This window comes from Acomys russatus, chromosome 1 (assembly GCF_903995435.1).
Source record: "Acomys russatus chromosome 1, mAcoRus1.1, whole genome shotgun sequence".
Classification (NCBI taxonomy): Eukaryota; Metazoa; Chordata; class Mammalia; order Rodentia; family Muridae; genus Acomys; species Acomys russatus.
The window spans coordinates 82259257-82283029 of NC_067137.1; the positions used below are offsets into that span (position 1 = coordinate 82259257).

Consider the following 23773-nt stretch of genomic DNA (forward strand, 5'->3'; position numbering starts at 1 on the left):
GTACATACAATCCTAGTCTTTTTAAAGTGTGTGTATGTGTTTGTGTGTGCATGTGTGTGTGCGTGCGCGTGTGCACACACATGGGAAACCTGGTGGACAACCTCACATGTCATCCTCAGGAATGCAACCTATGCCTTCTGAGACAGGGTCTCTTATGCTCTGGAGCCAGCTGAGTAGGCTACCCTGGCTGGCCAGCAAGCCCCAGGGATCCCCTGTGTCTGCCTCGCCAGCACTTGGCATTATAAGCATGCCCTGCTCTGCCTGTCTTTTCATGTTGGTTCTGGGACTTGAACTCAGGTCTTCATGCTTAGGAAATTGGCCAGTAGGCTGAGTTAACTTCCCAGATTCTGTTCTTATCCACACATGCCAATAACTTATTCCAGCCCTATTCACCCTCTGTTTCACTCTCTTGTCCCCTCCTCCTCCCACTGATGTCTTTCCACTTTCCAGAAAGCCCACTTTCTACTTTCATATCTGTGTTTTTAATGATCCAATGAGTTTCATTAGAGTTGCTTATAGGAGCTTGGGTCAGAGGTTGCTTACAGGGGCATGGTCACCTGGCCAGTGGAATGTGCGTGAACCCCTGGTGTGGTAGGAAGTGGGGAAAGGTGGTTCTCCAGAGCTCTCGTGCCAGCCTGCCTTGCCTAGTAAGCAGTACTGATACTCATGACCTACTCCCCTTCAAATAACCATCACACTGATTATAGCTGCAACATGTAAATATTGGAGGGGTATGAACATTCCAACCATAGCATTGATGGCGCCTAGAGAATTCTCCCCTTCTGTTGTCCTTCCTCCCCATTTTTAAGGCTCTGGGTTTATAGTGATCATGCATTGTATGGTTCATCGTTACAAAGTCCACGGTACCTTGTAGACTAGTCAGCCCCTGGAGTGTGAGGCTCATGGCTGGTTCATTGTACTGTGGAATAGGCATTCTACATAAATGAATAAAAATGAATGGATAGACCATGGAATGAAGCTACTAAGAACAAAGTAGAGCAAATGAAAACAAGTTACAAAGAGTGATTTTAGCCTTGCACTTGGAAAACGGTGAACGCATGTGAGTTATCTAGCAATGGGGCAAGTGTGATCCCAGTAGATAGTCTGACAAAGAGACGAATCTCTACTTTGTGAAGAGTTGAATGGGACAGCCACAGAGAGCCACTCTGACTTCTTGTGACTTTTGTACTAAATGACTGTCACCCTACCCTGACACAATGTCCTTACTTCATACTTTCCCATAAAACAGAATCAATGTCATTGTCCCAAAGGTGATGCGGCAGAGAATAGGAGCTTCCCCGATGCATGACTGAGTCCAGATCACATTGGCGGTATTTGAGAGCACATAAAAGTAGAACCAGCAATGGAGAACACTCTCTACCCTGAAAATTCTGGCCCAGGCAGCTTGAAATTACTCAAAGGCTCTTAATCTTAACCAGAAGAACCTTTGTCCCACTGCAAACGCTACCAGTGAGGGAAACAGGAAGAGGAACAGCCATTGTGAGGACCCAGTGCTCGTAGCAATATGAAGTTTATAGATCCAAATTCCAACAACCCAACGGTTTAACATTTTCAAAGAGCAAAACTCCTAAAGTCTAAAAATTTAAAAAGAAAACAAACAAACAAAAAAACCCCAAACTCATCTAGAATCCTAAGGATTTAAAAAGCCAAATGCTAAAGCCCTGAACCAGTTCCTTAAACCAAGATTCCCAAAGAACAAATGGTTCTACTTGAGGGCTGAGAGTTAAGTGGCTGAGGAAGAGGCCTGGGCATTTTCATCATATACAGAAGGGTTGAGTGCATCGATACCTGCTAATGCTTTTTTTTTTTTTTTTCATGACTAGGAAATCACCCAGGAAAGACTACATGTGAGTCTCAGCAGAATCGATCTACCCCAAAGAAAATAAATGTAAACATCTGTGAGGAGAGCCATGCCCCTCCCGAAGAAAAGAACCAGCCATAGCAATTCATTGTGATGTAGGATGCCAAAATACTGTTAAAGGTCACAAAGTAAATCTGCTGAAAAGCGCAGTGCTTGTGGAATGGCCTATAATCTATCCCTGTAGTAGACTTTTTCTCGTGTTGAGTTTTGTGACTGTTTCTATTATTTCAAATTGTCAGCATGCACGTTACAATTTGTTACACCACGTATTTCAACTTCACATCAATTCCAAAATTATTGTTATAAATTATGTTCATATGTATGAGGGTTGTTTTTTTTTTTTTCATTTTCTAGTTTTTAAGAATTGCACACATGAGAACTGTATTTACATCACTTCAACCTCTCCCCATTCCCTCCCTACTCCTCTGTATCCTCCCACTCCTTCTCACATTCATGGCCTCTTCTTAAATTACTATCACACATATATGTGTGTTATATAATAAATAGTATGCTATATAATATATTATGTAACACAGATAAACAATATATATATATATATGTACATGGATGGATGGATGTATATCTTGCTGAGTCCACATAGTGTTATTCATATGTACATGTTTAGGGACAACTGCTTGGGATAACCTATCATGGGTTATCCCTGGAGAAATGGATTCTCTCAATAGCCATTAATTGCTTTTTTGGGGGTGGGGCTTTATGAGATTTACCCATCTCTATTGGCATGTCAACTGGCCTTGTCATGGTGTAGGCCCTGCTTAGGGAACCAGGCTGCTAAGATTGGGGGTGCAGCTTGCCTCTGATATATATATATATATATGAGACACTGTCTCATGGCAGATATCTGCATCTTCTGCCTCTTACACTCTTCCTGTCGCCTCTTCCATGATATTTCCTGAACCTCACTTGTAGGGGTTGTGTGTAGTAGATACGTCAACTGTGGCTGGACATCCAGGGCCAGCTCTGCTCTGCAGTTTGACTGCCTGTGGCTTTCTGTAATGGTTTCCATCTGCTTCTTTGGTTCAGGGTGAGCACTGCATTTATCTGTAGGTATAAGGATAACTATTTAGAATGCATTTAGGACATATACTAGTTTAAGAAAGTGGCAATAGCAAGGTCTCCTCTAGGGCTTGTGACCTCTCCATCCAGGAGTAATTGGCTGGGTTTACAGTACCAGACATGAACTCCCTTCTACTGAGCCAGCCTCAAGTCGAATTAGACAGCTATTGGCTACCCACCCCTCCCCCATGATATAAATAGCACTATTGCCCCTCTGGGGATATCTTTCCGTTCCAGTCACTGTTGTGGTTTGAAAGCTTTACAGCTGGGGAGAACAAGTGAGAGTTCTTGTTCCCTGTGCAGCTTACATGGCTAATCCTCAGGGAGAAGGCTTTCAGGTCAGTCCCAGCTTGATTCCTCCAGCCCTGTGTCAATAGCGTATGCTGTCCTCAACCTTAGAGTCTAACCTTTCAAGTTTGCAGAAGCAACTAAAGCAACAGCCTTTACTATTTGGGGATTCTCCCTCTGTATTATCCCACTGGCCCCTTTCCAGTTCAGTCTTCCTCACTGTTTTCCCGTGATCCTTGGTAGTACCTGTGTCCTACTAGTACGTCTCTGGAGCTCCCCCAACCCCATGATCCCTTTTCACTTTCCTTGTTTCTGCCATCACTCCAGAGCCTACGCTCCACACCTCAAGAGTCTCACCTAAGAATCCCAAATAAGAGAGAACATGCAGTGTTTGCCCTTTGACACCAATGTGTTACTTTCTCAATCTATTCATTTGCCAGAAAACAATTCCACGTGTTTGGTGCATTTTCATTACCTGCCCATCAGTTGAAGGACAGTTCAGCAGTTCCCATGTTGTAGCTACTGTGAACAGAGCAGCAATGAACTTGACTGAGGAAGTCCCAGCGGAGTAGACTACCAAGTCCTTTAGGCATAGCCAAAAAGAGGTACGGTAGGGAGATGGAAATCAAAACTACTGCAGGATTTCTTCTTACCCCAATCACGATGTAAGACAGCAAAAACAGCCCAGCACAGGTTCCGATGAGGATGGGGGTGGGGAAGGGACCTCTCACTTACTGTTGTGAGATTGCAAACAGGAAAGCTTCTATGGAAAGTGGGTGTGGAGAAATTTTTAGAAGCTAAAAGTAGACCCAGTTGCCTCAAGAGTGTGTGGTAATTTGATTGAGATGGCTTTCCTAGTCTAGGGTGTTTGATTGCTTTGTTTTTATTTTTCAGTGATTTTTAAAAAATTATGTACTTTGGTGTTTGGCTTGCACACATGTCTGTGTGAGGGTGTTAGAGCCCCTAGAACTCAAATTACATGTAGTTTCAAGCTGCCAGTGTTGGGAATTCAATCCAGATCCTCTAAAAGAGCAGCCGGTGCTCTTAGCCACTGAGCTGCCTCTCCAGCCCTTATTTTTATCTTATTTTATGTGTATGGGTGTTTTGACTGTCTGTATGTCTGTGCACAACAGGCATGTTGTGCCCATAAAGGCTAGAAAAGCATGTAAGATCTAGAGTTATAGATGGTTGTGAGTCGCCATGTGGGTGCTGAGGATCAGACCCAGATCCCCAAGAGGAGCAACAAGCAGGCTGCTAACCACTGAGTCAGCCCCAGTCTTAAACAGTAGAGTGATCTATGTGGTGGGTCTTCCTCACCTAGGCTACTGACACCCACACAAACTAATCTATCATAACGTGTAATAAATGTGTGCATATGTATGTGTATGCACACATAACAGTAATATATACATATTTAGTAGGCTCGATAAGAAAGTCACTTTTATGTAGAAGCTGTGTATATAACAATGTATTTGCATCGCTCCCCAGTTTGCAGCACTGTTTTGAGGGGCTCAAGAGGTGTGGCCTTGTAGAAAATGAGTCACTGGGGCTGGAACTGAGAGTTTAAACTCTAGTCATTTGAATTCACTGTCTCTACTTCCTATTTGGAGTTCTAGATGTGAGTTTGTCACTTTTCTGTTCTGCCACCATGCCTTTACTATACGTATCACGGGTTCTAAGCCTCTGTAATCAGAAGCCCAAATAAACACTTTTTTTTTTCTATAAGTTGCCCTGGCCATGATGTTTTATCACAGCAACAGAAAAGTAACTAACAAGAATTCTGATTTTATTTGGGTTTATCTTTTGTTGTTGTTGTTGTTCAGTTTGACTCTGAATGTTCATTATCTGGGTTGGCTAGTACATGAAAATCTTGAAGCTCCCTCATAATTGAAGAGAAGTCCTTTCTATATACTTGCCACTGAAAAAGAGTAAATTTCTTGATATTTCCGTAATTTGAGTACCTGTACATACAGTGATAGCCACTATTTCAGATGACCCCCATTAAAAAGCTAGGCGCACACATTTACCAACAAAGTGATATGATGTCTATATCTTGCCTTTTGCCCAGTTTCTTTATGGATATAATTTGTGCGCTCATAGCTTTTGCTTTCCCTCTCTTTACTGCTGTTTAGATTTGCATCAATGTGGGCTACTGTCCTCTGTCTTACTGTGTAAAGGGGGCGATAAAGGGGTATATCACGTTTTCACACACCGCACAAATACATCTCTTTAAAATACGTATGATGGCAGCACAGTCCCCTGAATACATGCCACTTAAAGAGTATTTTAGAATGTAATAAGGCATCAGGCTGTATTAGCAAAGTGGTGGTAGCTGATTCCTTTCTAAGTCTATGACCTTACTAGCCCTGGAAAACTGGCTAGGTTTCTAGTACCAGGCATGATTTCTCTCCAATAAAGGGTTTTTACTCTAACTGGACAGCTATTGGTCACCATTGACATGTGAACACTACTTAGTGCACAGTTATTCAAATCTCACCATGATGGCCATTGTCCTAGCTCACAGGTGTTGCAGCTGGGCAGGACTGTTTAATTGGTTCCCTGTCTTAGCAGCTTGCATAATATTTTCTGGAACTACAGAGGCTGGACCACAGGAAAGAGGCTTTCAGGTCAGACCCAGATCAAATCATCTAAGCCCTGTGTCCTGAGCTAAATATACAGTGTTTTCAGAAACAGGGCTCACCCTCAACCCCTGAGAGGCAATCGAGGCCTACAGCCATAATGTCTGTTGTTTAGGGGACTCACTTAGTCAACTGTGAACAGTCTGTGGAAAGTGGGTTTCCCATGTCTGGTATTGGGAATTCTGTTATTCTGTGGTTCTTGTGGGGAGCATTGTCAGTCCAAGTGGCTTAACCTTATCATTTTAGGTAAATATGAAGTTATATATTTACCTAATATGCATATCCTCAGGGGCTCATTAAACAGTCTTGGTTTTGTTTACCTCTTGTCCCTTCTTTTCCTTGGTCTCTCTCCTTTCTTCCCACTTAGACCTTTTCCTCATTATTCTGTCCCCCACTTCATGTCACCTCTATCTTCTCTCCTTACACAAACCCTGTTCCCCCATGCTTATGGCCCATTTACACTTTCCTGGTTTCTGTGCTTATTCCATGTTAGACATGCACATCTGGGGACTTGGAACTAGGAAGTGCAGGTGACAGAGAACATGAATTAAGCATTTGTCTCTCTGGGTAAGGGTTTTCTCACTCAATATGATCTTTTTCTAGATCTGTCCATTTACCTGAAAAATTCATGATTTCAGTTTTCTTTATCACTGAACAGAATTCCGTTGTATATATGTACCATGTTTTCTACTCATCTGTTGAATGGCATTCAGGTTGTTTCCCATTCCTACCTGTTGTGAATAGGGTGACAATGAGCATTGCTAAAAGATGTCAAGTCTATTGGGCATATGTCAAGGAAATATACTTTTAGTTTTTTGCGGGCTCTCCACACTATTTCCAAAGGGGCTACACCAATTTGCATCCCACCAACAATGAATGACGGCCCGCTGCCCATCAAAATAATTTCTCTTCACAGCAAATGTTGGCCACCACAGAAAACCACAACTGAATACAACCCAGAGATGAAGATTATGATATATCTATGTCACAGCTCCTGTACCTATGCTTAAGGTAACATTGAGAAAGAGAGGGTAGAAAGATTGCAAGAACCAGAATATAAGGAACCCGTTGTGAAACAGTCTCTCCTAGAAATGGCTGCATGAACAAGGCTAGAGTAACGGCAGCATCAATGGCCATGCTAACATGGAAGGGATGAAGTCACATGGAGTACCACCATTAGATAAAGAACAAGAGACAACGAACAACTACTGAGAGAAGGAGAGTTAATTAGTCTATCTGAGGAATGAGACCAGAAACACACCAACAACAGCTATTGATTTGTTTATTTTGGTTCTTCGAGACAGGTTTCTCTGTGAAGCCTTGGCTGTCTTGGACTTGCTTTGTAGATGAGGCTGGCCTCAAACTCAGAGATCTTCCATGTGCTGGAATTAAAGGCATGAGCCCCCACTGCCCAGCTAACACATCAACAATAAAAACACACCCAGCAGAGTGAATTTCTCTCTCCCTCCCTCCCTCCCTCCCTCCCTCCCTCTGTGTGTGTGTGTGTGTGCACGCGCGCGTGCGCATGCATCTGCACGTGTACACAGGTATGTAAAGAGGTTATCAATTTAAGAGTAGATGGGGAAGGGGGCAGGTCTGAAGGAGGGTGGAGGGAAAAAAGGGAGGGAGCAGTGAGTTAACTCCATGCTGGCTTTAAAAAACAGTTTAAAAAATGCCTGCCAACAGGTAAACAGATGCAGAACATGTGGTACATTTACACAATGAAGAATTACTCAACTGTTTAAGAAAACATGAAATTTGCAGGTAAATTTGTGATGCTCGGAAAAAAAAAAAAAAAAAAAAAAAGCTAACCTGAGTAAATTAACCATGACCTCAGAACACAAAGTATGCATGTTCTATGTGAACATTAACTTTGAAGTTTTTGATAAGCAGGGTACGAGCCATCCAATCACGGAAGTGAGGTATAGAGCAAGGGCCTCATGGGGAGGGAAGGGTCTCCTGAGGAGGACGAAATAATTCTGCAGAGACAGAGTGCGGATCAGATTGGGAGGGTTACATGAGGGATGGAGCAAAGAGGGGAGTAAGAGAGGGAGAATGAGGGGGACAGATAAAGCTAATAGCAATTTGAGGGGTTGTATGGAAAACTAATACAGTAAAAGCTTCTTATATGGACATATTTTATGTTGATCTAAATGAAATTGCTAAATAACAGAAAAGATGAAGCCCCAACTAGTCTATCTCCCGCCACCAAATGAGACCTCCAGTGCCAGAAGCGGGTTACATTTAATTGAGTTTTTTTTTTTGCCAAAGGTGCCCCAAGGAAACCTCCCAAACAACTGAGGCTGTTGTCAAGCCTATTGGGTGCTCTCCACAATAGTAAGGCCCCATTTCTGATGGTAACACTTACACAACCCATTGCACATAGAGAAGTTGAGCTGGTGCCTACCTAGAGCTTCCCCCCACTGACTAGTGCTCACAGCTCTGGAGGGCACTCTGCGCACTACAAGAGAAGAAAGGCAAACACCAGCCCAGCTACAAGGCCTCCTGTCTACAGTGGAATCCTGCCTGCAAGATAAGCTGGTACAATAGTGGAACACGTGAAAGTAATCAACCACTATCATGTGAGATTTAAGGCCCACTCTACAGATGGAGCCCATGCCTGACACTACTCAGATGGCCAAGATCCTGAGACCTGATAGGCCATGGACCTAGGGGAAAACCAGGTACTACTGTTCTGCTAAAGCAATTCAGCAATAAAAATGAGTCCTAACAACATTCTGTTACGCTCATGGATCAGTTCCTTGCTCAGCCATCAGTGGATAAGTAGAAGAGGGAAACAAATACAGAGACCTACAGCTAGACAATAGGGCAGAGCATGGGAGACCTGGGAATACCCAGTCCTAATTTGGATGTCTTCATCAAATCCCATCCCTCAGTGCTCAGGGAACTCTGTGGAAGAGGAGACTGAAAGATAGTAAGAGCCAGCATAGATTGAAGACACCAAGGAAACAAGCAGACCAAGTAGACACAGCAGAAAGGATGCACATATGAACTCAGAGACTGTCGCAGCATGTGCAGGGCCTGCAGAGGTCTCAGCCAGATGGAAAGAGTGAACACACGTCTCCATTCTTGACCACAAAGCTATCTCCAATTGACAACTGCCCACAAAGGGAAAGTAGGTTTCTCCAATGGAGTCTCTGGGTATACAAAACCACATGGGGCAGGCCCCATGCCCAGTAAGAGATGGACAACACAGAACAAATTCAATGGTATTTGGGAGTGGGGGCTGTCTGAGGTTTTGTAGGGGAATTTTTTTTTCCCTTACAAGGCTTTTGCTTATATATTATAGTTCCCAATTTTGTGATTTTAATGGAATCTCTCTATGTGCAGATGAGTGTGTCTCTGTGTCTGTATGTGTTTCTCCTGCTTTTTCATGGGCTCTTCTTTTTGTTTATTTTAATTGTCTGTTTTCTTATGAGAGAGAAAGAGAAGGAAAGGGTGTGGATTTGGGTGGGTGGAAAGGTGGGGAGGATCTGGGAGGAGTTGGGGAAGGGGAAACCCTGGGAGGAATGAATGTATGAAAAAAAATCTATTTTCAATAAAAAGTAAAATTATAAATAAAAAAGTAAACTGTTTGGTAAAAGAAATGAATAGATTGTAATGATATTTTCTATGTAAAATGTACATTTGATTTATTCTTTCATCAGGATAATTTCTTTAAAAATGGGGTTAAATTTTAAAACACACAATTCTAGTGCATAGTGACATGAATATAACATATTTAGCAGAATTTGGTGTACTTAACCTTGAAATTGTGATGTGGGCGAGAAGAAAAGGAGGAAGGAGAATCACAAAGGTAAATTTTGTTTGCAAATGCCTCAGCCACACCCCCCCCCAAGAAGCCTAACAAAGCATTTCTAGGTTGCATTAAAGCAAATATTAATATAAATCCATTTTATCTAATACAAAAAATCAATTTCTCCTGTACATTTCAAATTAAAAAGTTTTCTAGACATCTCCCAAAATTAAATTCTATTTTTAGAATGATGGTTGGCAGATTTTTTTTATCTTTCTGTTTTTTCATATTTCAAGCATTTTTTTTTCAACACTCTGGATTATAGCATTTAGAATTGTCATTTAGAAATATTGCCCAAACGTGTGTAAAGCACATAGTTTATTCCTTGAATCACCCGTGCCCCCCACACACATTTTAGAAGGGGCCAGGGTTAGAATCATAAGAACACCGAGAGACCCAAATACTTTGGAGGTAGCTGTGTTTTCCTTTCGAGTGAAATGCACTGACAATGTCTCAAGATTCTTGAATCTGAAATTTTATGTTCATTACACAGTGTCTATTAGAGGGGACTCCTGCAAACAGAAAGCTCTCTGGACAGTAAATTATGAGACAGCAGAATCCTGCGGGGATTGTTGCAAACGAGCAGTAGCACTGAGCCTTGAGGCTCAGGAAAGCCAATTAATTCTTGTCAGCACTTCCTGCAGAGCTGGTACCCGTGGGCCCGGGAGCTATCCATCTCAAGCCGCTGCCCAGGTAGGAGCCTGTCTCGCTACCCCGTTAAACAGAAATGCAGGCGATGAAAGTGCTTTTTCTTATCTAGCCTACTGTATATGTGTACATCACTATTACATGTGCACACACATACATAGATCCATATATTATGGGGGAGCTTCTAGGAGAGATTAGTGTGTGAGCGCCTCAGTGGACCCGGTGGGGGTGAACACATTGTCTGAGGGCATCACACACCAATGGGGCACCGTGGGAGGGGCGGTAAATCTGAGATGCAAGATGTCACAATAATTAGTGACTGCCATGTGGCCCTGTGGGAAGGGCCACCTCTGTGAACCACCTGTATCTCTCTCTGTAACCCACTGTTCCCTATGTTGAATTTTCCTTTGTTCTTTGGGGGTTTTGTATTATAATTACAAATTTGCTTGCCCCCTAATGGTTCCTTTGTCTTTGCTCCCGACCCCCAAATTCTAGGTAATTTCCCTTAAAGGCTGAACTTTTCCAGAGTGTCCAGGGAGCCCCCCAAACATCTCAGCTCAGCAGCTCTTTTGCAGAACTTGGAAGCCTAGTTTACGCAGATTCCTATCAGCCTCAGGAATCAGTGTAGGAACCTGCAGAGGGCCCGGCAGACCACAGGCAGGCCAGCAGCGCAGAGAAAATCCTGTGCATTTGAAATGACATTTCCAAATTTTCATTTTATAAGTCAATTTCAGGAAAGTGCTTAAAACAAACATGGAAGGAGCCACGACCTTTAGTCAGAGAATGAAAACAAACTGAAACAACTGCCATCAAATCACATGCGCGAACACACACACACACACACACATACACACACACACCTAATGTGAGCTTTGGTTATAGAAGCATATGTGTGTCACTACCCAGGCAAGCGTAAAGGGTTGGTATTTGATTTTATCTTATTCTAGTTTTTTTTAATTCTCTGGCTGCAGAGCAGTGGGAAGACAAAGGTGATTTCCTGACAATGGTTGTGCTCCCCTCCCTATGCCAAAGCTTCTTAGGTCCCAAACCCCCAGCTCCATGCTGACTCCAGCTGGCTCACAGGGAGGAAGCTCACTCCAATAGGTGGCCTGACTGTAGATACCCCCCCCCCCCACTCCGTTGCTCTCTGGGATCTGCCTTAGATGCCGAAGTCCCCCGATGACAAAGTCACCCTGTTCTACATGACTCCCTGGCCTAGTAATGACAGGAGTATGGGTCCTGTACCCACATACAGATGACTGTACTGAACATGAAAACTTGGAAATTACTAAGACATTGTACAGGAAAGGAATGTGAGCGTTCGGCGGTGAGCTTTCTCCATTGTGGGCAGAGTACACTGTACTGACGGGAGCTGGGATGTGGGACCTGTGGCTTATGACGATAGTTTATCACATACTCAGTACAGACCCATCGCACTGCTCTGAACCAGAGATGGAGGGAGTGCTAGCGAGAGACTGCTGATACCAAAATGTTTCCTGAGAACAAAAGTAGGAGTGCGGCAGAGAAGCATCTGTCTTACCTTTTTTCCCCCGAGTTACAAAAGCAAGCGACCAAAGATAGCAGGAAGAATGGAACCATTAAGGGGCTTAAGCTAACACACAGCAGGGGCAGCAGGCAGAGAAGTTAAAACACAGATAGGGGGTCAGGATGTGTGATTTTGGGGTGAACCCACACACATAGTTTCCCAGACTCGGTCTCCAGCTGTGGCCTTCTCCGGAGTCAAGCAGAGGCACCAGGCCTGAGCACTCCACTCATCTCTCCTAGGTGCTATCCAGAGGCTGGGAGCAAGGATGGTGTGCTGCAGATGTGAAGGATGCAGCTGCCAGGAAAGCCGGGAGCCTCTGTATCATCTAGACAACATTCTCGCAGAATTAAGCACCTCGTGGTTTAACCAGAAAAGTGGGCACCGAGATCGCCAGGCATGCCCATTCTCTACCAGCTTTGCCTATGGGACAAGTGAGCTTTTTCTTTTTTTTTTTAACCATGTCTGCCTGAGAGTCTAAGCCAAGGTCCACATCATTCTTGGGAGTTTAAGGATAAGGACCTATTCTTTTCCTCCACAGTGCATGGCTTTATTTAAAGCTTGTCTGCCAGAATAATAGGTTTAGCTCTGGGGATTGTAAAATTCATGTTTAATAAAAACTGACTCGAAAGATTTGTTTTTATTCCTGTGAATCTCCTGGGTTTGCTTTGCATGAGGAGTTTTCAATTTAGCCAAAAAAAAAAAAAAAAAAAAAAAAAAAAAAAAATTTGTCTGAGGCAAAACCTCAGCCTAGGAGTCCATGTCTCAGAGTTCTCAGCAAGACTGCGCCAAGCAGAAGGCTGCACAGAGCTGAGACAAGGTAAAGAGGAGTCCTGGAAGGCTTGAGGGACAGGGCATTTGTTTATTTTAGGTGTTCTATTTGTTTGCTTTTTTTTTTTTTTTTTTTGCTGGCTATCTACAAACATCTCCCATGGCCCTCTGCGGGAGATCATCATTTTGGAGGTCGTGGTGGAAGTCAATAATATTTAGATCTTAAGAAAAATTCCCTAACACTCCCCATAGACCTTGCACCAGTTTTCAAAAGCTTCACTGATGCAGCACAACTCACACAGCATAAATCCTCCCCCTCACAGTATGTGGTCCAGCAGGCCTATGTGCTCAGACTTATACAAGCAATCTACTGCCTTCAAATCTGCCCAGTTATCATAGATGCATCCTGCTCTCTGCGTTTTCAGTGTAGAAAAAGTACTAAGTTATCTTTGCTATGAAAACAAAAACAAAAACAAAAAAAACCAAAACCCCTATCTATCCCCTTTTGGAACAAAAACAAGGGCAATGAACAGCATCCAAATGGACTTAAGGTTCACTCAACAGGAGGGAAACCACACCTGGTACTGGGAACCTAGACAGGCTCCCAGGGCTAGTGAGGTCATGGATCTTAGAAAAGCATCTGCAGTCACTTTGTATACCAGCGTAACTGCTTGTGGCATTCTAAATCTTATCCTTACACTACACATAAGGGTAGCCACTCCCCCCGCCCCCTCACCAAAGAAGCCGCTCTACACAGGAAATAGAGACCATGCCAGTAAAGCACAACTGGATACAGAGATCAGTAGGTGATGCGGAGGCTAGCCCCAACACAAACTCTCCATCACAGCTCCTGCATCTATGGCTCAGGGAACACGGCAGAGGAGAGGGCAGAAAGATGGCAAGAGCCAGAATACCGGGAAGTTGTCTGTGAAACAGTTTCTCCTAGGAACAACTGCATAGACAGGCCCAGAACCACGGTAACAGCAACGGGCATGTTAATGCGAAAGAGGGGATTTCATAGGGTCCCACCCCTAGACAAAAACATTCACAGGCAGCTAATGCCTGCTGGGAGGAGAGTCAGCCTCTCTCCAAGTGATGAGCCTTCTTCTCATTGGCTGTCCAATGCAGAGTGAATCTATGGGCACACAAACAACAGTAACAGAAACAGAATCAATGAGTTGTGTTTATATAGATTTGTGCATGCACCTCCCTCCAACACACAATGATGATAATTTTAAAAGGATGCTATCAACTTGAAAGTGGATGGGGGGCATGGGAAGGCTTAGAAGGAGGGTAGCTGGGGGAGGCTGAAAGAAGGAAAGGGAAGAGGCAAAGTGTGGTGGCTAATCTAGAGCCACCATGTCGTCAGGGGTTAATTGCTTGGCCCCTGAGATTCTCACTGTTCTAGGAGCAAACCCTCACATATACCAAGTGATGCTGGATAACCTTGCTTCCCAAATTATCCCTGATTGGCTAAATAAAGTTGTCTACATATCTGGGCACGGCAGAAGTGAGCTCATCGGCTTGGAGGACAGAGGATCACGAGGGAGAGAAGAAGAAAGGGGGAAGACAGGAGAGGAGGAGGGAGAAAAAGCTACTGTGGGTTCACATGGGGGAGAAGTACATGCCCAGAGGAGCCTGCTTTGAGGATTGGCATGGCTGGAGAGAAGGGTCCCAGATGGAAAGCATGTGCAAGGCAAATGGCATGGGTTGTGGGTCTGGGGGATAGTAAGATAGGTAGGCGGTTAGTTTCTGCCCAGTTTCAGTGTATAAACTTATTAAAGGCTCTGCCCCGTGAGGACACGGAAGCAGGTGAGCTGGCCCTGCTATGATGACACAGGAGTGAGAGAGCGTGCCCTGCCCTGAGGACAAGGGAATGGGCCCTGATTCAGGGCTCTGAGTGGACCTTATCCCAACATCTACCCCATGTATGACCTGCTGGAACACATGAAGGGGCCAGACCAGCAGATTCAAAGATTAAGAATCTCCTTGACACACAGCAACAGCGCGATATAGGACAGCAGTCCCAGTGAGGATCTGGTAACAATACTGTAGGCCTCCAACCAGACCCATGACTCATAGCAATGAACATTTGAAAGTAAACATATGTGGACAAAAGACTATACTGTGTGATACACTACAGCTTCTGTGACAAGATTTTTTTGTTTGTCTGTTTGTTTTATTTTACTGGGGGGAGGAGAGGGATTTTGGTGCATGAGGTGTAAAACATAGACATTCAATAAAAGTTAAAAAAAAAAACCACTTATTAAAGGGCTAACAGGTGTCTGTGTCTTTTACTGATAATATAGTGGGTTAAACAATAAGACCTGCAATAATTATATGGATTAATAGTAGATATTAAGAGCCAAACTTTTTACTACAAGAGAAAAGTGATGTAATTCTATTTAAATTAAAAACCCAAAGGCAGGGCATGTCCTTTGATGCAGCACACCATGGTGAGAAGTAAAGTGTTATATGCTTTGGGTTGTGGCAACCTGTGCTTGAAACTTCACAGGTGACAGATTTGTTTAGAGATTGGTGCCTATCAAATTGCCCTCAGGAAAGCCCAGGTTGCTCACGTGTAAGGGAAGATAGCAGTAACCCTGTGTTTGCTATGTGCTAAATGAGAAAGTTAAAAGGATTATCCCATTCCATCCCTAATCTGCAAAGATAACAGGCTGTGCCACCATGCCTGAAGACAGCATTTTGAAAAAGTCAGCCCCATCCATTTATGAAGTAACTGGAGCTTGGCGCTGTTTGGGAACTTGCTTTATGAGCGTAGACTCGAGATTCTGGGCCTTTGGCCCCAATGATGAGGTCAGTCAGAATCACTGTGAAGGAGTGTGGACCAGGTCGTCAGTGGCAGGCTTCTTACACAAAGCTAAATGGCCCTGAATTTGGAATTGCATTCCAGCTAATGATGACAGTAAAAGGAATCTGTCTGTGCCAATCAATGTCCATTGCTTAGGAAAACTGTTGTCATTCTAACAAGAAAGTATATTGCAGGATTTATGTTTGCCTGAGAGTACATTAAAGTGGATTCCAAAAGCTAACGGGCTGAACACCTTTTTGAGGCACCTCTGCAAAAAGACTGCTTTATTTTTAACCACAATTATCATCAGCTCCACCACTCTACCCTGGTACAGCAAATACTTTCTTCCTACAGTTTTCAGACTCTAATTCACATGCCTTGCTAGTCATGAGATGCTTGAAATATTAATTTGGGGCTTTGAGCATTCCTGGTTTTAAAGAGAACCTCGTGTTGGTATGCACGTTATAAAGATAGCAATGGGTGAATGACATCTTGGGACAAATTTGCATAAACCTTGAATTCAGGATACACAGCACTTGTTTCAGAGGCAAGCCTTTTTCTCTCAGGAACACACACACACACACACACACACACACACACACACACACACCCCTCATACACACTCAAAATAAAACTAGAGTTAGGAGGAAATGTAGTTTAGTGGCCAAGTACTTACCTAACATGTGCAAGGCTATGGCTTACATCACAGCTCTTTAAAAAGAAGGTATACAATATATGTATAATTCATTAGATTATAAACAAATTTATTCTGTAAATATATATAAATAATATATTACATAAGTATATAGCCATGTAAGTTATAAATTAATTTATATAAATAAAACTATATATAATCTTTAAGCTATAGCACTATAAACATGCATCACATAGTATATGAGCATGTAATTTATTCTAATACATGTATTAGACAATGGGGTCTAGCCTACACTAAGCAAGGAGCGTGATGAAGAAGATTCATATCCTCTACCAACAGCTCCATTCATTTTACTCCTCTGAGCTATCTGGTACTGGCCAAGGTAAACTGTGAGTTTATGACAAGACAATAACTCAGTCATTGATGGGCCAGAGTTTAGGACTATGGATCCAAGTGGCTCTCAGCGCTCAGCAGACCCTTCTACTTTCTTTTAACCTCAGGAATGCTAGGGCAGTGGGTTAACAAGCACGCCTCCAAAACAGGCATCCTTTCTCACAGTGATACAAAATTTCTATCACAACCAGCTACACATTTTAAAGTAGTAATTAAAATACTGCCTACTAGTGTAAGCTATTTGCCAGTCAATAAAAATACAGTGTGATGTTCGGGCCTGGGATAGAGGCTGCTGTTGGGATGAGTGTGGGATTTGTGGTGGATCTCACAAGAGATGATTTCTAGATGGTAGAGGGACACTGTAACCGCCATTTGAGAAGCAGAACCAATAGCAAAGACAGACAATAAGTGGCATGCAGGGCAGAATCCCACTTCCATAGGTGATTCTGGGAAGTGACAGGAACTGTGGCCAAAGGCAGAGGCCAGTAACATGGCTACCATTAGAGAGGTAATACAGATCAGGGGCCCCATGACTCTTTTAGGATCCAAAGGCAAGGCAAATGACTAGTCCAAAACTAAGTCACCTTAATGGGAGGACTAAGGATTGGGGAGGGGTCATGTCAAATAAATTTGTGGGCTTTAAATGTTTTTACATGATATATGATTTCTCTTTTGCACATCCTGTGCCACCGTGTCTTTGTAGAGGTCAGTGTTCAACCTTGGATGGCGTCCTCACTTCCTACCTTGGCTGAGACGGGATCTCTTTGTTGTTAGCCACTATGTGCAGCTGAGCTAGCTGGCTCGTTAGTGTTCAGGGGTTCATTCTCCTGTGTCTGCCTCCCCTGGGAATACCGGATGGCAGGCACATGCTGCTGTACCTGGATTTACGTGTGCTCTGAGGATTCTAATTCAGGCCCTTGTACTTGCATGGCAGTCGCTTTATCCACAGAGTAATCTCCCCAGCTCCTCATCACTGAACTTTTCAATGGAAATATGTAAGTTAAAAACTGACGTTCCCATCTCCACCTTCATTCCTCATCTTATTTATTTATTTTTTTCTCTCTCTCTATAGGAACGGGATCACTGTGTCTAAATTTTACTTTATGTGCCCTCTGATAACCAGAGTCATCGTCCCATTTAAGAATATAGAGATCTACTTTACACATTCAGAAGTCACTACCCCATGACAAGGATGGTCTACAATTCATTTAAGTGTCTCTACTGACATCGGACATTCGTAATGTCGACACTAGTCATTTTACTGTGATAAATAATAATACAGTGAGCCTCTTTGGAGTGTGCTGTATGACATTCAGAAAAGACATAACTTTCTACTCTCTTACTCTGTATGGCTTGGTAAAATGCCTTCCTTTTGTGTAAACTTGCATTTTAAGGAAAAAAAAAGTAGGATTCAACAAGGCAGGGACTGAGGAAAACAGCAGTTCAAGTAGATACAATGAAGGAGCTCTGACTGCCCACCAGGACTTGCTTTTCCATAGAGACTGGAGCTAGACTCAAGGGGGAGGACTGTCAGGCTGGAGAAAGAGGCAGCAGTCCCCTTACAGAGGGAGAGTCTGCTTAGAAATGTGTGAAAGAGCTGTGCTCTTTTTTCTTGGTGTTGCTTTGGGTTTTGAGACAGAATTCCTTCACATACCTCAGGAGGTTAGCCTGCAACTCTCCATCCCTCTGCCTCTGCTCCTGGAATGGTGACATTACAGTTATGTGTCACCATGTCCGGCTTGAGCTCAGTATTGGGGGTGCGGGGTTTCTGTATCTCATGGGTGAACTCCCAGACACATTCAGGGGACCATATGAATGTCAGTTGTTTTCAGCTCAACTTTGAGCAGAAAACCCACAAACCTTCTCTTCTGAGGAATTTACTCAGAGGATTGGCATGGCTGCAGAGAACGGGCCCAGATGGAAAGAATGTACAGAAATTACCACAGTCTATGTGACAAGCAACCAATCGGGAGACTTCTTTTTCGACAGTTCTGTGAAACCAGGTCTGGACTGCAGTGCTACATTCAGTTCCTGGATTTAGTGGCAGAATATGAAGTACTCTAGATGAAAATCTTGGAGGGAAAGGGAAGGAAATAGTGACCAAGTACCTCACTCCAAAGTCCCCTGCCTTCACTGCCCAAGTTGCCAGGACTTGGTCTCCCAGACAGAGACGAAGCTCCTGCAGGGGCCCTGCAAAGAATTCTTGCCTACTTGTGTTCAGTCTGTCCATGACTATGTGAAGGGAGACCCCTTTCAGGAACACCTGGATATCATGTATTCTGCAGTGGAGATGGTTAGAAAGACAACCAGTGGCCAAAAAACACTTTCTGGCAGTATCAGGTGCTGGGCAAAGGCGGCTTTGGAGAGGTCTGTGCCTGCCGGGTTCGGGCCACTGGGAAAATGTATGCTTGCAAACACTTAGAGGAGGAGAAGAGGATTGAAAAGAGGAAAGGAGAGTCCATGGCACTCAAGGAAAAGCAGATTCTTGAGAAGGTCAACAGCCAGGTTTGTGGTCAATCTGGCCTTTGCCTATGAGACCAGAGAGGCACTGTGCCTGGTTCTGACCATCCTGAATGGGCATGACCACCATGATGTGAAGTTTCACATCTACCACATGGGGAACCATGGCTTTGAGGAGGAGCGAGGCTTGTTTTATGCAGCTGAGACCATCTGTGGCCTGGAAAACTTACACCGTGAGAACACTGTCTATAGGGATCCGAGACCTAAAGACATCGCTGGACGATTATGTCCACATCAGGAGCTCAGACCTGGGACTGGCTGTAAAGATCCCCGAGGGAGACCTCATCCACGGCCGGGTAGCCACTGTTAGCTACATGGCTCCAGATGGCCCCAGAAGTCCTGGACAACCAGAGATACGGCCTGAGTCTTGACTCCTGCGGCCTGGGATGCCTCACTTATGAGACAATCGAGGGCCAGTCACCATTTCGAGGCCTCAAGGATAAGGTGAAGCGGGAAGAGGTGGGTCGCCCGGTGCTGGGGACTGAGGAGGTCTACTCCCCCAAGTTCTCTGAAGAGGCCAGGTCCATCTGCAACAGGCTGCTCACTAAAAGACCTGAAGCAGAGCCTGGGCTGCCGGAAGGAGGGGGCTGCCGAGGTCAAGAGGTCAACATGAACGTTAAGCGCCCGGAGGCTGGGATGTTGGGCCCTCCCTTCGTTCCAGATACCCAGGATGTATACTGCAAGGATGTGGGGGGACATATAGCGGTTCTCCACTGTGAAAGGTATCAGTTTGGACCATACAGATGATGGCTTCTACTCCAAGTTCTCCACAGGCTCCGTGCCCGTCCCACCGCAAAATGAGACGATAGAAACAGAACGCTTTAGGGAGCTGAATGTGTTTGGACCCAACGGTAACCCTCTCACCGGACCTGAGCAGAAGTCAGCCTCCAGAACCACCACAGAAGGGGCCGTTCCACAGACTCTTCAGGCTTCAGCATCGGAGCAACTCGAAGAGTTTGCCCACTCCTAAGACCAGTTGTAACCACCGCATAAATTCAAACCACATCAATTCAAAGTCCACTGGACAGAGCTCGTTTCAGCTCTGGCTTTGAAGTCAGAAGTGTGACCAGCTCAGACCCTTCTCACTTGGAAGCAGAACTTGTAACCAATGGAGCTTCCACTGTGGCTGGGTGGCCCGGAGAGCTCCCCTGGGAACCGGGATAGGACACTCTTCACCCCAACAACAAGCCTCCAAGTTTCTCAAAGAAATTTCCACTCAGGTCTGTTTTCCAAGGTGGCCCCAAGCTGGGGTGGACTAGAATTGTCCTTGTTAAACCTTGCAACAGAAACCCAATGGGATATGACCGCTTGCACGGATTTTAACAGCGTCCTCACTAGAACGGAATTTGTCCTCATTATTTTTAAAGGAGAGTTTTGTAAATTTCTCTATCATCTCCATTTACATTTTGTATATTTGTATTTAAATGAAAGTCAGACTTTGAGAGTGTATATTTTCTGTGTGCAGCCACTTGAAGTGATATGTTTTAAGACATTTTAGATTGGGGGGGGGGGCATGGTTTACAAAAATATGTGATTCTAGACTTCCAGAGCCTCAAATGAGAAAATGTTTTTATTAAATGTTGAAAATGTTTTACCTTAAAAAAAAAGTTATAAACAAGCTAGCTTGTGAATTATTACAATGGCGCAGGTGAAACCACGAATGAATAAAAACGTACAAAAAATACTGTTGTTCTTTGTCCTGTGAAATCCTACAAAATGTAAGCAGAAAACCAAAACCAAATAGGTCCTGGAAAGGAATCAGTGATTGACATATTATTATGTCAGTGATAAAATCCGAGCATGGCAGTCTCATGAGCTTTTTCTTTTAAAACCTCAGGGGACCACTATCTCCTGTGTCTGACATTGGAACTCCTCTGTTCATGACTCCTAACAATAGCCCTTTGTCCTGGTCAAAGGCTTAAGTAAACAGATTGGACTAGACACAGAAGCCAATTCCATTTTAGTAGTTTTTCAAATTCTGTTAACAATTAGCACAAATTTTACCTGTTTATCAACACAGACTGATTTTCCAAACAAAAGCTTCCTGAAAAGAGAAACTGGAAAGACAACAGAATCAACTTTTCTTTTTTCTGAAAGGGTGAAAACAGGCCTGAGTCAATGTGTATCTTTTTTTTTTCTAGTTGTCATTTTTACCCTGAGCTCACATGTAGTATTCATTATGCAAGTTTTCATTGACCTGCAAGTTGGTAAAGTCAATGTCCCTATATTTTGGAAAGAAAACAGAGCTATCTGATTGTCTGTTACTGTTGGTCATTGTTTGCCAAACCCCAGGGTGACATGGGGCTTAAAATGATGCAGACCTTTACAGAAAATGACTTGAGTTTCTCCTCTGGATGGCAAAATGACCATTTCACTATTGTTTCATAGATTTGTGTCTTACTTAAGGCTATTTCCTTGCTGGATGAGGAAGTGGAGGGCAGATCTTTCCCGGTGCGTGCGGCAGGTACCTCTGTACTACGTGTGTACTTGGAGTCTGAGCATGCCAACCAGTGAAAGAACAGAAATACCAAATTCTGTGACCAGCATGAACTTACTCCTGACTCCACAGTTCTCAGTATACGTTTTTAACTCTATTCATGCAGAAGTATGTCAAGAGGCATCAAGTCCTGGATGTCTGGACCTTATATCCAAGTTTCTAGGGTTGTAACTGTGAATGAGGTGAATAATATATAAACCCATTAAGCAAATACAGGCATAACCAAACAGCCATAGCAAAACCCCCAACTGCCCTCTCACCCAGCCCGCCTGTTCCCCGTTACAACAGCACTCCCTCCACCTTGTCCACACAAAGAACTTTGAGCCTGTGGCTCAAAGTTAAATTAGCCAATAAGTGGGTGACTGTTATCAGATTTATTTGATTTTCCTATGTGTCAAGCATTCTGCTAATAGCAGTAATTTATTTACACTCTGAGACAACTGTGTGAACTAGAAAGTGACTTGAGTGCGGTATTGCACAGGGTGAAGGGATTTCCAGAATACGGAAAGCATATCTCTTTCATTGTCAAAGTGACACAACCTGGATTCAGCTGGGAGGAGAGTCTCAGTGAAGGATTGTCTGGATTGGGTTTTCCTGTGGGGGACAGTCGTAAGTTAATTGATCTGGAAAGGACCAACACCATTCCCTAAGCAGGGGTCCTCAACTGTAATCGAGTGAGACACTGAGCTAAGCGCAAGCAAGCAAGCAAGCAAGCAAGCAAGCGTGAATTCACTCATTTCTCTCTGCTTTTGATTGTGGATATGACGTGACTAACATTTGAAGTTCCTCCCTGGACTTCCTCACAATGGTGGACCTTGACCTGCAATTATAAGATGAAATAACTTCCTCTCTCCTCTGAGATTGGGGGTGGGGGGGCAAGGAGTTTTATCACAGCAACACAAATAAAACTGGAGCATGTCAACTGTCCCCAATCTGTAGATATGACAGATGTGAAGAGAAGCAGTGTGTGTCACCTTTGAATGGGATCATTAAAGAAGAAAGTGACTGTGTTTCCCATGGGCTAGAGTCCAGTTGCTAGACCGGGGGGATGGTCCCGTGGAAGTAGCTTTGACAGCACAGCTAGAGGAAATACCTCAGGTAATAAGTAACCAATCAGGAAGAATAGGGATCCCTGGGAGACTCATACGATAGACTTACACACACACACACACACACACACACACACACACACACACACACACACACACCCCTCCTCTGCCTCTGGACCGATAAATGAAAAAGGTACTAACTTGTTTAGCCAATATCCTGAGGAATACAAGGACAAATACAAATAGAGACAATGATAATAAGCGCTCTGAATGAAGCAAGCCAAGAGATAAGAGAAAGGATGGGAGGTTATCAGCAAGGAGGGAGGATTACTTCCCATAAGAACCTCTGTGCTGCCTTGGAGACAGTGAGCACTTCTTGCTCCTGCAGAGGACCAGGGTTTGGGTCCCAGTGTTCACATGGTGGCTCACAACCAAGAGATCTGACACCTTCTTGTGACCTTCATAGGCACCAGGCACACATGACACATGACACACACACATATATGAAGACAAAACACTCATACACACAAAATAAAAGAAATCAACCTAGAAGAAAAATTTTCTTTTAAAGCCATTTCTTCTCCAAAAAGGTGACATTTAAGACGAGGCATAGGGCCTGGGTGTGGGGGTGTATGTCTTTAGTTTCAGTCCTGGCCTGGGGGTAGGGAGGAGACAGGCTATCTCTGTGAGTTTAAGGCTAGCCTGGTCTCCATAGCATGTTCCCAGCCAGACAAGGCTCCATATTGGCCCTTTCTCCAAGACAAAAACCCAGCCGGAGCTACAGATAGGTGGGTCAACGCAACTTTTCAGTTTCCCTGTGGTAATCAATTGCTTTCTTCTCAGTGTTGTTTTGATGGGTTTGTTCTGACCCTTGCTGTGGGCTGTGATGCAACATAGACAGCTGCATACAACACTGGAATATCCCATTTCTGGAATACTTCACCTCTCTATATACAATTGTGAAGGGCTGCGAGCACCAGCTAATCAACTAGTGACAACCTCTACCGAGCAATTAGCTGTCTGTGTCATAGTGACATTGTACTAGGAAATACTTGACTTCACAGGGCTTAGCACTCAACACCAACGCAACACATTCAATCGAATGACTGTGTTGACAGAAGTACGATTCAGTAAACAGTTGAAAAGTGTCTTCCCTGCATATAAGGATGGGGCCTAGTTGAA

At 43.9% G+C, this 23773-nt stretch overlaps 1 protein-coding gene and 1 pseudogene across 1 annotated transcript in view; one reads left to right on the plus strand and one right to left on the minus strand.

Moving 5' to 3' along the window:
• The window catches only part of Rtn1 (reticulon 1), a 213529-nt gene that overhangs the window by 101501 nt on the left and 88255 nt on the right, over positions 1 to 23773 (minus strand). The window lies entirely within an intron of this gene.
• Positions 18443 to 20097, plus strand: LOC127195353 (G protein-coupled receptor kinase 5-like; annotated as a pseudogene).